The following is a 13582-nucleotide window of genomic DNA, read 5'->3' as shown; positions in this document are numbered from 1 at the left end:
TGTATTTGAAGCACAGGCTTACTGCCTGACAGTGTTCATTGGGTTGTTATTCAGTGGGGGGCCATGAAATGTCTACATTACAGTAGTGTAAAGTCAAATATTTGGCTTTTGTGGACTAGACGGACAGACAGACGGGCGGAGAGACAGACTTCGGTGAAATTAGTTAATAGGCTTTACCTGGAGACACACACACACGCGCGCACGCACACACAAGGTACGCACACACAAGGTACACCCACATTACTCCCCATAACCTACTCTGGTACCTGGCCATGTACAGCTCTCTCACTCAGCCACAAAATAACTAATCTCACACCTGATACTGCAGCCGACAGCTCTAGACCTTGTTCCAGTCCACTGTCTCGTGTTAGCCTGGCTGTGACTCTGTACATGAGACAAACCACTCCAAGGAGCCAGGTGGAAACTGTAACACCTCCCGACAGGCCTCCACCATTCACAGCCCCTTGTTTTACAGAAACTGTCCCTTATCACAGTGGTTCCCACACTGGTGTGCCTTGAGGAAATGTTCCTATTCTTTATTTTTTTTTAAATTACACTCACTTCTAAACACGGCCTGTGGATGTAATGCACATGGCATTTTGACTTAAGAGCACTAGTGGCGGTCAGATAAAACATTCAATGGTTACATCTGTGTCATTGTTTCAAGTCTGGTGTGCTCGGGCTGGTATTACATTTGTATCATTTGAGGGGAGTGCATCATGAACAAAGTCATTTGTATCATTTGAGGGGAGTGCATCATGAACAAAGTCATTTGTATCATTTGAGGGGAGTGCATCATGAACAAAGTCATTTGTATCATTTGAGGGGAGTGCATCATGAACAAAGTCATTTGTATCATTTGAGGGGAGTGCATCATGAACAAAGTCATTTGTATCATTTGAGGGGAGTGCATCATGAACAAAGTCATTTGTATCATTTTAATTTGTCTGTGAAAACCATTAGCAAAGTCTTCTTAGGCTTAGCCAGAGTAATTTATTTCATAAAGTATGGCTCTGGGCTTAGCTATACCACCGCCTCTGGGAGCGTGAAGTGTTGCTGTAAGGGCTTTGTGAGGGGAGGGAGTGTGAAGTGTTGCTGTAAGGGCTTTGTGAGGGAAGGGAGCGTGAAGTGTTGCTGTAAGGGCTTTGTGAGGGGAGGGAGTGTGAAGTGTTGCTGTGAGGGTAGGGGGCATGAAATGTTGCTCTAAGGGATTTGTGATGGGAGGGAGCGTGAAGTGTTGCTGTAAGGGCTTTGTGAGGGGAGGGAGCATGAAGTGTTGCTGTAAGGGCTTTGTGAGGGGAGGGAGCGTGAAGTGTTGCTGTAAGGGCTTTGTGAGGGGAGGGAGCGTGAAGTGTTGCTGTAAGGGATTTCTGAGGGGAGGTAGCGTGAAGTGTTGCTGTAAGGGTTTTGTGAGGGGAGGGAGCGTGAGGTGTTGCTGTAAGGGCTTTGTGAGGGGAGGGAGCATGAAGTGTTGCTGTAAGGGATTTGTGAGGGGAGGGAGCGTGAAGTGTTGCTGTAAGGCATTTGTGAGGGGAGGGAGCGTGAAGTGTTGCTGTAAGGTATTTGTGAGGGGAGGGAGCGTGAAGTGTTGCTGTAAGGGATTTGTGAGGGGAGGGAGTGTGAGGTGTTGCTGTAAGGGCTTTGTGAGGGGAGGGAGCATGAAGTGTTGCTGTCAGGGATTTATGAAAGGGAGTTTGAAGTGTTGCTGTAAGGGATTTGTGAGGGGAGGGAGCATGAAGTGTTGCTGTAAGGGCTTTGTGAGCGGAGGGAGCGTGAAGTGTTGCTGTCAGGGATTTATGAAAGGGAGTGTGAGGTGTTGCTGTAAGGGATTTGTGAGGGGAGGGAGCGTGAAGTGTTGCTGTAAGGGCTTTATGAAAGGGAGCGTGCAGCGTTGCTGTAAGGGATTTGTGAGGGGAGGGAGTGTGAAGTGTTGCTGAAAGGGCTTTGTGAGGGGAGGGAGCGTGAAGTGTTGCTGTAAGGGCTTATGAGGGGAGGGAGCGTGAAGTGTTGCTGTAAGGGCTTTATGAAAGGGAGCGTGCAGCGTTGCTGTAAGGGATTTGTGAGGGGAGGGAGCGTGAAGTGTTGCTGTAAGGGCTTTGTGAGGGGAGGGAGCGTGAAGTGTTGCTGAAAGGGCTTTGTGAGGGGAGAGAGTGTGAGGTGTTGCTGTAAGGGCTTTGTGAGGGGAGGGAGCGTGAAGTGTTGCTGTAAGGGATTTGTGAGGGGAGGGAGCGTGAAGTGTTGCTGTAAGGGATTTGTGATGGGAGGGAGCGTGAGGTGTTGCTGTAAGGGATTTGTGAGGGGAGGGAGCGTGAAGTGTTGCTGTAAGGGATTTGTGAGGGGAGGGAGTGTGAGGTGTTGCTGTAAGGGCTTTGTGAGGGGAGGGAGCATGAAGTGTTGCTGTAAGGGATTTGTGAGGGGAGGGAGTGTGAGGTGTTGCTGTAAGGGCTTTGTGAGGGGAGGGAGCGTGAAGTGTTGCTGTAAGGGTTTTATGAAAGGGAGTGTGAGGTGTTGCTGTAAGGGATTTGTGAGGGGAGGGAGCGTGAAGTGTTGCTGTAAGGGCTTTGTGAGGGGAGGGAGTGTGAAGTGTTGCTGTAAGGGATTTGTGAGGGGAGGGAGCGTGAAGTGTTGCTGTAAGGGCTTTGTAGGCAAGGAATCAGCAACGGAGATGAGTTTTATTTGGAAAGGTCAGGCCTCCTGCGAGAGATGGAGAGAGGGAAGGAGGGATGGAGGGAAGGAAGGAGAGAGATAATCTGATTCATCAGTGTTACTCGTCAGCTCAGGAGGCACAGTGCTGGTGCAGCCGCCGGGGAATCAGAGTTCCCATCAGCCACACACATGGGAGGGCGACGAGACTCACCATCGGCATACTGGAGACTGAAGACCCACACATATACTGATACTGATGAGGCACACAGATACAGATACTGATGTACACACACAGATACTGATGTACACACACAGATACATATACTGATGTACACACACAGATACATATACTGATGTACACACACAGATACATATACTGATGTACACACACAGATACATATACTGATGTACACACACAGATACTGATACTGATGTACACACACAGATACTGATACACACACACACAGATACTGATACACACACACACAGATACTGATACACAGATACACACACACTGACGTACACACACAGATACTGATGTACACACACAGATACTGATACTGATGTACACACACAGATACTGATACTGATGTACACACACACTGATACTGATACTGATGTACACACACAGATACTGATGTACACACACAGATACTGATACTGATGTACACACACAGATACTGATACTGATGTACACACACAGATACTGATGTACACACACTGATACTGATGTACACACACAGATACTGATGTACACACACAGATACTGATGTACACACACAGATACTGATGTACACACACAGATACTGATGTACACACACAGATACTGATGTACACACACAGATACTGATGTACACACACAGACACTGATGTACACACACAGACACTGATGTACACACACAGACACTGATACTGATGTACACACACAGACACTGATACTGATGTGCACACACAGACACAGATACTGATACTCACACACACTGACAGACACAGATACTGATGTACACACACACTGACAGACAGGGTTAGAAGAGTGTGTATGCATGTGTGCATTTTGTTTTTGCATGTTCAGGCGCGTGTGTGCATCTGTGCTTGCCCGCGAGTGTGTGTGTGTATACAAATGCCTGGCATGGCTTCACTAGGGATGTGCCAACTCACCAGCTCAAGTCTGCGTGGCGCAGGGGGTCTGGCAGGGAGTCTGCTGAGAGAAGAAGACTGCGGTCAGGAAGTCTGCTCCCGGAGAACAATACACAGAGCCAGGCAGACAGTAAGACAGACACCCAGGCAGGCATCCACACAACACAGCAGCTATGTGCTGCAGCCTTCTGTTTGTCCCATTCTGAAACGGACAAATCACTGACTGCTACACGTTTTCATCCAGATTAGCGAGTCGACTGAGTGCTGGCACTGGCTGGCATGTGGTTAGATTCTCTCACTCTTTCTCTCTCTTGCCCTCTCTCGCTTCATTAGCTGGGGTAACTTTCATGCACACGTTCCTACATTACAGCTAATTCAGATGGTCAGTATTGGAGGGAACGCTCAGTAGTTTTGCATGGTGAATGCTAACAGATGGTTGATACTGGGGCCAGGTTTATGTAGCCTCTGGTCAACAGTGTTGGAGGAAGCACACAAACAAACACACAGAAAGGCAAACAAACCCAGGAAGTGCCTCTTTAAAATCCAAGTGTCCTTATCAGCTGTCAGAGTTCACCCCCCTTGATCCTTATTAAATATTACACTTCCATTCTGGACAGTAAACTGGTCTCTCCCATAAAATAGATATTACATCTTACCAGGACTACCTTTATAGAAAATGAAGATAAACAGAAATAGATCATGAATTAGAGAGACAACTTTAATAATTATCGACCATCAAATATTCTCAGAATCCATTGCCCTGGTACAATGGCCCGTGTTCCCAGTGTCCTAGAGTAGGAGTGCTAATTTAGGATCCGTTTTGTGGTTTGGATCCTAATGAATAAGACAGGGAGACTTTGTGAATACAGGACAATGTGACACCCTGGGCTCTAACTATGCCTCAGCAGAGCTTGTGTTCTTTCCAGTGTGTTGGCGTTGATCGCCTTTGAAACATAATGAGGCGTACAGAAACACCATGCAAATAGATTCCTCCCAGCATGCCTCACTCCCGCCCAGCGGGAAGAGAAAGGGGGGGGGGGGGGGTGTATGTGAGTTGAATTCCTGGCTGTGATTCAACGTTGTAGCCTATGCTGTGTGTTGATGAAATATTCCCACAAGCACTCAGCCCATTTTTTACTTCACTCTAACTAACCGTCAAAACTATTTAAAAAATATTGTCTCACGCCATATCTAAAACAGTTATTGTTTATGGAAAACACAGCAGAGACAGATACATACAGCGTCATACAGGAAGGAGCAGCTTCCAGTCAATGCTGAGGGTTTGCCTATTTGCTCTCCTTTAAAGCAAGACAACTTAGTTGCTACATCAATTTTTGGACTTATAAATGAATGATACTGTATATACCCATTGATTCCTGAACAAGAGAACATCTAAATGCCTCATGAGCTAAGTTCAACTGTCATACACCATCAGAACCCAGAATATCCACTTGTTTTACTCCAATGTTTGTAAACAATGTACATATAAACAAACACTATGTAGAAAGGAGTTTCTCTTACCCTACGAGGTCCAGAACCTGCTGGATTTCTGCTGGAATTCTGTTCTACCTAATAATTAATTGCACCCATCTGGTGTCCCACGTCCAAATCAGTCCCTGATTAGAGAGGAACAATGAACAAGTCCAGAGTTGAGTTTGAGGGCTGCATAGCCTCAAAACATGGTTCAAACTGTAACAGCATGGGTATCAGTCCTTGCATCCATAGCTCTGTCTATACACTTTGAGAGTGGTTACATTTCTCCAGGCACATCCCTAAGCTTTTTACAGACACAGAGGCGGGTTGACGGCTTTGTTATTGTTTCAATTAAGGATTGTAGCTTTAAATGTACACTAAGAACTTATTTCACAAAAGGATTCAAGCTTTAAATGTGGCCTAAGACATGCTTACCAGAACGTGGAGAGAGCAGAGTTGTTAAGATTTAGAAAGAAATAAAACTGAATAGGCCCTTTTTTCTAAATTGGATTGAAAAGGCTGTGCAGGAAATGCGGCTGGTGGACTCTCTGTGATCAGGACATTACTGTGAATAGCCGTAATGCTCATAATGCTCTGGCCCATGTTATTTAAAGAACACGCCAACACAGATTTTTTACACTCTCTTTATGAGGCCCTTTAGTCACCCAAGAAACCCTTGTTGGAGCCTCTGTGGCTCTGAGAATAGGTGTGTTCCGGTTGATACTGCAGGTGCAGGGTACAAAAAGGAAAGTTAGGAATGAAAGATATAATAGAGACCTGCACTCTGTTAGAAAAGTCCTCAGTTGTATCGGGCAATGTTTTTTTTTTCAAACCAACAGTCTTTGACAGGCATTTGCATTACAGTATCTCACTGGTTCTCAATCCTGGTCCTGGGGACCCAAAAGGGTGCACATTTTAGTTTTTGCACTAGCACTACACAGCTGATTCAAATGATCAACTCGTCAAAAGGCGTTGATGATGAGTCAGGTGTGTAGTGCTAGGGCAAAAACAAAAATGTGCACCCTTTTGGGTCCCCAGGACCAGGATTGAGAACCACTGCTGAGTATCTAGTTGTTTGGCCTTTGTGACTGTAACAAGGTGTTTGAGTCGATATTGTACCACTGTACACAGGGCAAAGCATGTTTGCACTGAAACACTTGTAAGTTCCAAGAGTGTATTATACTTGATATAATTTCTGTTAACTTACAAGTAAAATATTGTGAAATTTGGTCACCTACATGTTAGAAATTGAGAGTTCTGGCAAAAACTAAGTCTCAACCCCTGTACAAGGAAACTTTCAGCCAAAGCCCCTCCCCTTTCCGATCTGTGTGGGCACACACACGTGAAGCACTGAAGGAGAAGATATGTCAAAATAACCAGTGACACAAACCCAAAGACCGGAACTACTGCTGCTTGTTATCTCACACATCCCATTCAGTCCCGGCAGATTCTTCAGTCTGCATACAGAATCTGCCCACGGGAGATTATACTCGATACTGTACACAAGGCACGACATGATTTCTCCGATTCTACTGGAGCACTCTATGATCCAGGAGTGTACTTATGTCAGCTCGGAGGGCTCAGCTTGGCCCTCGGGGACAACCTCTGAATATGACACATTGTAACCCGCCTCTGCTGCTTTAAGCCCCCCCAGCCTTGTCGAGGATTTGGAGGGAGTCACGCTTGTCTTAATTGAGTCCACAGTATCTTCAGTAGATGTAGGGCTGATGGAGGTGTCAGTCATTAAATGAGGCACAGTCGGAATCCAAAGGCAGGAGATTCAATTTTTTTGTGACCCACCCGAAATTAGTGGTGGTTGGTAACCTAACCTGCTCATTACTTCGTATAATGTAGAGTAACTCTCCTTAAACTACAAAAGAAAAACATGCCTAATCCATCGTCAAGAGTGGTTGAGTTCTACAGTATTTTGTAAGGCGGTCTGAGCTGTGAGTTTCACACTCAAAGAGCCAATGTACCTACAATAATTTACTGCGACATTTGTCGCCTTGATGCCAACAGATGCATCAGTATGTTCAGAACTCTTCATTCCTGGCTACACTCAAGGTGAGTTTTCCTATAATAACAAACGCCATGGTGAATTCGTTTAGCGAAGTCTGATTGAAAAACCCAGCCAACCCTGAAGCTAATGAAGGACTATATTGAGGATTAACTTCAACTTCCACGATTGTCGATCAACTTCCTTGAATGTGTAATTGAGTTAATTTGCCCTTTGGTGAGGGTATCCTTAATGAAACGTTTTACCTCACTGGGCTGGAATAGATGAAATACTGTAGATGGAATGGATAAGTCTTTCTCGCCCTCATGAGCCTTGGCATTCAACTTGTTTGTTTGTGTCTCACTCCGTAATCATCAACCTACAGTTCTCTGTTTTCAAGGTTCCCATCTTATATTGAAGCAAATACAGATTTTAATTACAGTTAAGTTGACAAATAACACAGAGAAACAACTCTGGTAAATGAGCAAAATTGAACAACATCTACTAATCATAACTTCTATTTTACCCTCTGACGACCTGAGGGTGGTGCGGGTCTGCCCAACTCATCACCGGGGGCAAAGTACCTGCCCTCCAGGACACCTACAGCACCCGATGTCACAGGAAGGCCAAAAAGATCATCAAGGACATCAACCACCCAAGTCATCCCGCTATCATCCTGAAGGCGAGGTCAGTACAGGCGCATCAAATCTGGGACCTGAAAAACAGCTTCTATCTAAAGGCCATCAGACTGTTAATTAGCCATCACTAGCTGGCTTCCACCTGGTTATGCAACCCTGCACCTTAGAGGCTGCTGCCCTATATACTGTACATAGAATCGCTGGCCACTTTAATAATGTTTAAATAATGTTTACATACTGCTTTACTCATCTCATATCTATATACTGTATTCTACTCTATTGTATTTTAGTCAATGCCACTCTGACATTGCTCAATCTAATATTTATATATTTCTTAATTCCATTCTTTTACTTTCAGATGTGTATTGTTGTGAATTGTTTTTAGATACTACTGCACTGTTGGAACTAGGAACACAAGCATTTCGGTACACCTGCAATAACATCTGCTAAGTATGTGTATGTGACCAATAACATTTTATTCAATTTGATTTTATAACTCGTTTTTTTTGTTATAAATGTTTCACGTACAAATGTTGACACACTTCAAGAGGCTTGTTACCGTCGCCGACTGCTCACAAGGGGGATTATTTTGAAAAGCCCTAAAACACTTTTAGACTCTGGAATAACCTGATTTTGATGGCCTAATGCTTTTCAATAAATCCCAAGAGGGGGAGAGAGAAGAGGAGAGGAAAGAGCATTTCACCTGGTTTCACTTTATCACCTAATCTCTTGGGAATCGTATTACAGTCGCTCGAAGACTAAGAGTCGGGTGGAGAAAAAAAACCTGCCAGCTTTACCCATTCACGACGGTTGCGGAGTACGTAATTTCACAGCAATGACTCAGTCGGCATTGTCGCCCGTTTCCACCTCATTATTCTACAGGCATTACATATTCCACGTCGCATTTGCAGTCGCAGTGGCACATGCCCCAATTCCTTATAGCTTTTAACTGCATATACAAGCAGTGTTATTAATCATATTCGGGGAGACGGATAGAAAGCGATCTCTTCAGTTCACGCACGCACACACACACACGCATAACCCATCCTCAACACTCCACTGATCAAGGTGCTAGCAGGTAATAAGGCATTTCTCCTCACTGCTCTTTTCATTTGACAGAAGGCAATGGTGTTGACGAGGGGAGCGTTCTCTCTCTCAATTTTCCCCTGCTTATTTTTTTCCGTATGTTGTGCCTCTCCAGGGAGCTTGGAATACCACACTGTAGGTGTCACACTTGAGAAAACTCATTATTTCTACCACAGGTGGCAATTTTAAGGCAGAGCACGACTGTCTTTGTGACCTGGCGGAGCTTAGGAAAGGCCTATGATTGTGTGCTCCCGACAAAACATCAATGAATGTATAAATCATTGATCTTCCATGCGTGTAGCGCACGCAGTGTATAAACGAGGAGGGGGGGGGGGGGGGGGGGGGCGTTGAGGGGGTACGTGTTGGAGGAGAAGGCATATGCGTTTTGGGGGGTACACATTGTGGGTGGGTGTGAAAAAAAGGGGGTACCTCTTTCTTCATTCCCTGCACGATTGGAGAGATATCCACCCACTGGATGAATTGTGGCCTGTGTTCTGTAGTCTAGTATACACACGTTGAACATACTGTAGTCTTACCTAATGCTTCTCAACTAGAACAGGTCTAATATTATTACTAATGCGTCTCAGCTACAACAGGTCTACTGGTCTAATTAATGCTTCTTAACTACAACAGGTCTACTGGTCTTATTAATGCTTCTCAGCTACAACATGCCTACTGGTCTTATTAATGCTCCTCAACTACAACAGGTCTAATATATTACTAATGCTCCTCAGCTACAACAGGTCTAATATATTACTAATTCTCCTCAGCTACAACAGGTCTAATATATTACTAATGCTTCTCTGCCACAACAGGTGCAGATGGAAGGTCTCTGAGTTTACCTCTCCACCCCAAATGCAAGAACCTGTTTAAGAGGTCATATGAAGACACAGCTCCCAGCAACCAGAGGAGAGACAGAGAGTGTGGGAGAGAAAAATACAAAAAAAGTGATGACTCATTGCCAGTGAGGATGCAGACCCAGACCGATGCTGCAAGTCTGATCTCTCTCTCTCTCTCTTTTCTCATCCACTATATCTGTCACAGTCTCGCTCTTCCTCTGCATGTTTATGCTGTTACATAGTTAGGATGCAAATTAAGACATTATTAGTGCTGTCTATTCATGTTCTTCAGTCTAGCCAATTCTGGAAATTAAGTTATCTTCGGGAAGGGAAGCGGGATACGTAGCTACACTATGTCCCAAAACTATTTAATTAGCCGTTTTTGACCTGCCTCAAAACTAGTGTAGAAAATACACCGTTTGGTTATACAGTAGACAGTGTTTGTTATATAAGCAATTTACCCCGAGTAGAGGGAGTCATCAGGCCTGAGTTCAAAGCAGTCACTGCTATGGCATTATGGGCAATAACATCACCATTCCACATTCAGACACTAGAACCCCTAGGACTGGAGGCATTGCTGAAGAAAGTTCCCAACAATGGGCTTTAATACATTCAAGTCTATTTTTGGAACACGCATGCCCCCTTAAATGCCCACTGAAGCCCATGAAATTCTTCTATTAAATGTCTCCAGGTACTCTTTACAGGATAGGAAGCGTGTGTGTGTGTGTGAGGGGGGGGGGGGGGGGGGTTTACATGCGTGACTGTAAGACAGAGAAAGTAGCACTATCCCTCCAACAAACACAAACATATGTATTCCCAGTATTCCCATTGGGAGATAAAAAGCAGCCACTTGAATGTCTCATTCCATCCCTCTCAAATCATCCCTCCCTTCCCTCCATAGGCTAGCCAACCCCGTGGTGAACTCTGACTGATCAAATATTTAAGATGCACCATGATTAAAGTGCAGCTTCACCTTGACAGAGAAATCCATTGACGGAGACAGAATCAATCACATTGATTCCATTGATAGGGGCTGAAAAGGACAGATAGCTATGTGTGAGGAAGGGAAGGAGCGAACAACTGAGGGAGGATGGAGAGAGCAGAGAAGGGAGGAATGGAAGGAGGGAACGACTGAGGGTGGGGGGAGAGGGAGGATGGAGAGAGCGGAGAAGGGAGGAATGGAAGGAGGGAACGACTGAGGGTGGGGGGAGAGGGAGGATGGAGAGAGCGGAGAAGGGAGGAATGGAAGGAGGGAACGACTGAGGGTGGGGGGAGAGGGAGGATGGAGAGAGCGGAGAAGGGAGGAATGGAAGGAGGGAAGGACTGAGGGAGGGGGGAGAAGGAGAAGGGAGAGAGCGGAGAAGGGAGGAATGGAAGGAGGGAAGGACTGAGGGTGGGGGGAGAAGGAGAAGGGAAATGGAGGGAGCGCGAGGCAGAAGATGGGAGAGGAAGAGGGGGAGGAAGGGGAAGTAAAGGAAAAAGGGGGAAGTTTTGGCTCCTGTGGCTGGATGAAAAATGCATGTGACAACAGTCAACAACACAATTATTTCCATGGCTCAGAGTAGGAACCAAAGCACTGATAAACATTGAGCCCCTCCCGCCCGGGCCAATAACAACCCACATACAGCTCAGTAGATATGGAAAGAAGAGAGAGAACGAGGAAGGGAGTGGGGTAAGAGGAGAGGGGGGATGGTGTGAGGGTTGGTGAGGCGTGTGTGCGGTGTGTGTTCATGTCCATGTCTGTGTGTGCTAGTTAAATACTATTGCTTCAAATCCATTTATAACAATTGGATGAGTTTGGGTGTTCCAGTAAGCATCAATTTGTTGCCTTCATTAGCCTACTTTATTGTGAAAACTTAATCGGTAACTCTGCCAAGCCTACAAGCAAGAAACTGCCGATACAAAAACGCAACAAATACATTGATGATCATCTCAGTAAGGTTCTACCCGTGGTCGTGGAGGGGGGTGGGGGGGTGAGGTGCAACTAAAATATAGCTGAGATGTCGTTGAAATAAACATCTGCATTTTGAAAGTGTTTTTTAGCATTATTTTATTAATGAAAGCAGAAAGATGTTGATGAACAGATACTGTGTAAAACTTTAGAGTACTTGAGCGTTGAATACATTGCAAGAAGGGGGGATTTTCACACCTACAGTAGCCGGGCTATAAAACAAATTGTTGGATAACAGATCGGCTCTCGGGAATGCATTAACACGCGCTACTGTGCGTATCGATATTGTCTGTCGATTCTCTCTCTCTGTGTATGAGTATGTCTGACTATACAGAGAAGAAAGCACATTGAAATATGTTTTCATCCAGTGCTGTCGGAGTGTAACAATAAAAGTCAGGTCTGCTCAGCTCTCTCGAGGGTTTGACTGCTAGCCTTTAATTAGCCCTGAGAGAAGCACCAGAGATGCCTGTCATGTTGCAATCTAACCCTTTACTTAGCCCTGAGAGAAGGACCAGAGATACCTGTCATGTTGCAATCTAACCCTAACCATTTAATTAGCCCTGAGAGAAGCCTCAGAGTTACCTATCATGTTGCAATCTCGTCGAGAACACCTCTATACCTCATGAAAAGCCAATTCACTCATTGCGGTGTGTATGCATCTCCCACCCACTACACAAAGTACGCCCCAGAGGAAATCTAATTAACATAATCAAAAACATCCCCGTCTTTTTTTTGCATGGGCTGCGTCTCAATCCACCCCATCTGCCAATATCGCCCTTCCGCATCTGCGGTGAAAGGTGGCAGAGCTAGAGCGGTGTTTGTCAGACCATGAGTGAAACGGTCGTCTCACAAAAACATCTTTAGCGCCCAAACTTTTTGATGAGACTCCCACGAACACGAGGAACAAAACATACTGTATTTAGTTGTTGTTCTAACCGTGTCCATCAGTGACTTATATAGTTGGCTTGAGGACCTGAAGAGGGCTTAATAGTTTTGCTTAATTTAGTTACACATCATTGTCGCGAGAGTAAAAAAAAAAAAAAACATCTTGGCCGTATGTTTGTCACGTTCTGACCTTAGTTCTTTTGTTATGTCTTTGTTTTAGTATGGTCTTGGCGTGAGTTGGGTGGGTTGTCTATGTTCGTTTTTCTATGATTTGGGTTGTATGTGTTTGGCCTGGTATGGTTCTCAATCAGAGGCAGGACAATCGTTGTCCCTGATTGAGAACCATACTTAGGCAGCCTGTTTTCACCCTTGAGTTGTGGGTGATTATTTTCTGTTCTGAGTTTTGTGTATTCACCGTACAGGACTGTTTCGTTTTCGTTCGTTGTCGCTTTATTGTTTTGTTTCAGTGTTCGATTGTTCTATTAAATCAATATGGACATTTACCACGCTGCGCATTGGTCCTCCTCTTCTTCCACCACCAACAACGGCCGTTACAATGTTAAGATTCCTAGCAGGCAGATTAGCTAACCTTTTACTAGCAGGGCTGAAACGTCCGCGGTCGTTTAATTGCTTTGTTAGAAGAAAATAAATTAAATATCTTTAAAAGGTCAAGACTTGATATTTCCAATTATGAAGCACTTCTAATCAGCTGTGGGAGATAGAACAGCTATGACATTGGCCCGGAGGTGGGTGTGGCCCTTAACGGAAGCTGTGTCCTGCCAATGCATCTTAATCAGAGCACACTATCATACACACACATTCCCATACACACAAGGATGCAAAAGCGCACAGAAGCGCACACAATTCTGTCACACCCTGATCAATGTCGTGGAAATTTCCTCTATTTACCAAATCATGGGAGCAAACCACA

At 45.0% G+C, this 13582-nt stretch overlaps 1 long non-coding RNA gene across 1 annotated transcript; it reads left to right on the top strand.

The window, feature by feature from the left end:
- Positions 1–3974: 3974 nt before the first annotated feature.
- Positions 3975–13154, top strand: LOC149980174 (uncharacterized). The gene is made up of 2 exons (XR_016483904.1): positions 3975–7939; positions 9792–13154. It is a non-coding gene; the product is annotated as an uncharacterized LOC149980174 (long non-coding RNA).
- The last annotated feature ends 428 nt before the right edge of the window (positions 13155–13582 follow it).

This window comes from Oncorhynchus mykiss, chromosome 10 (assembly GCF_057628025.1).
Source record: "Oncorhynchus mykiss isolate SJ-2025 chromosome 10, ASM5762802v1, whole genome shotgun sequence".
Classification (NCBI taxonomy): Eukaryota; Metazoa; Chordata; class Actinopteri; order Salmoniformes; family Salmonidae; genus Oncorhynchus; species Oncorhynchus mykiss.
This window is presented reverse-complemented; position numbering and strand designations above follow the sequence as displayed.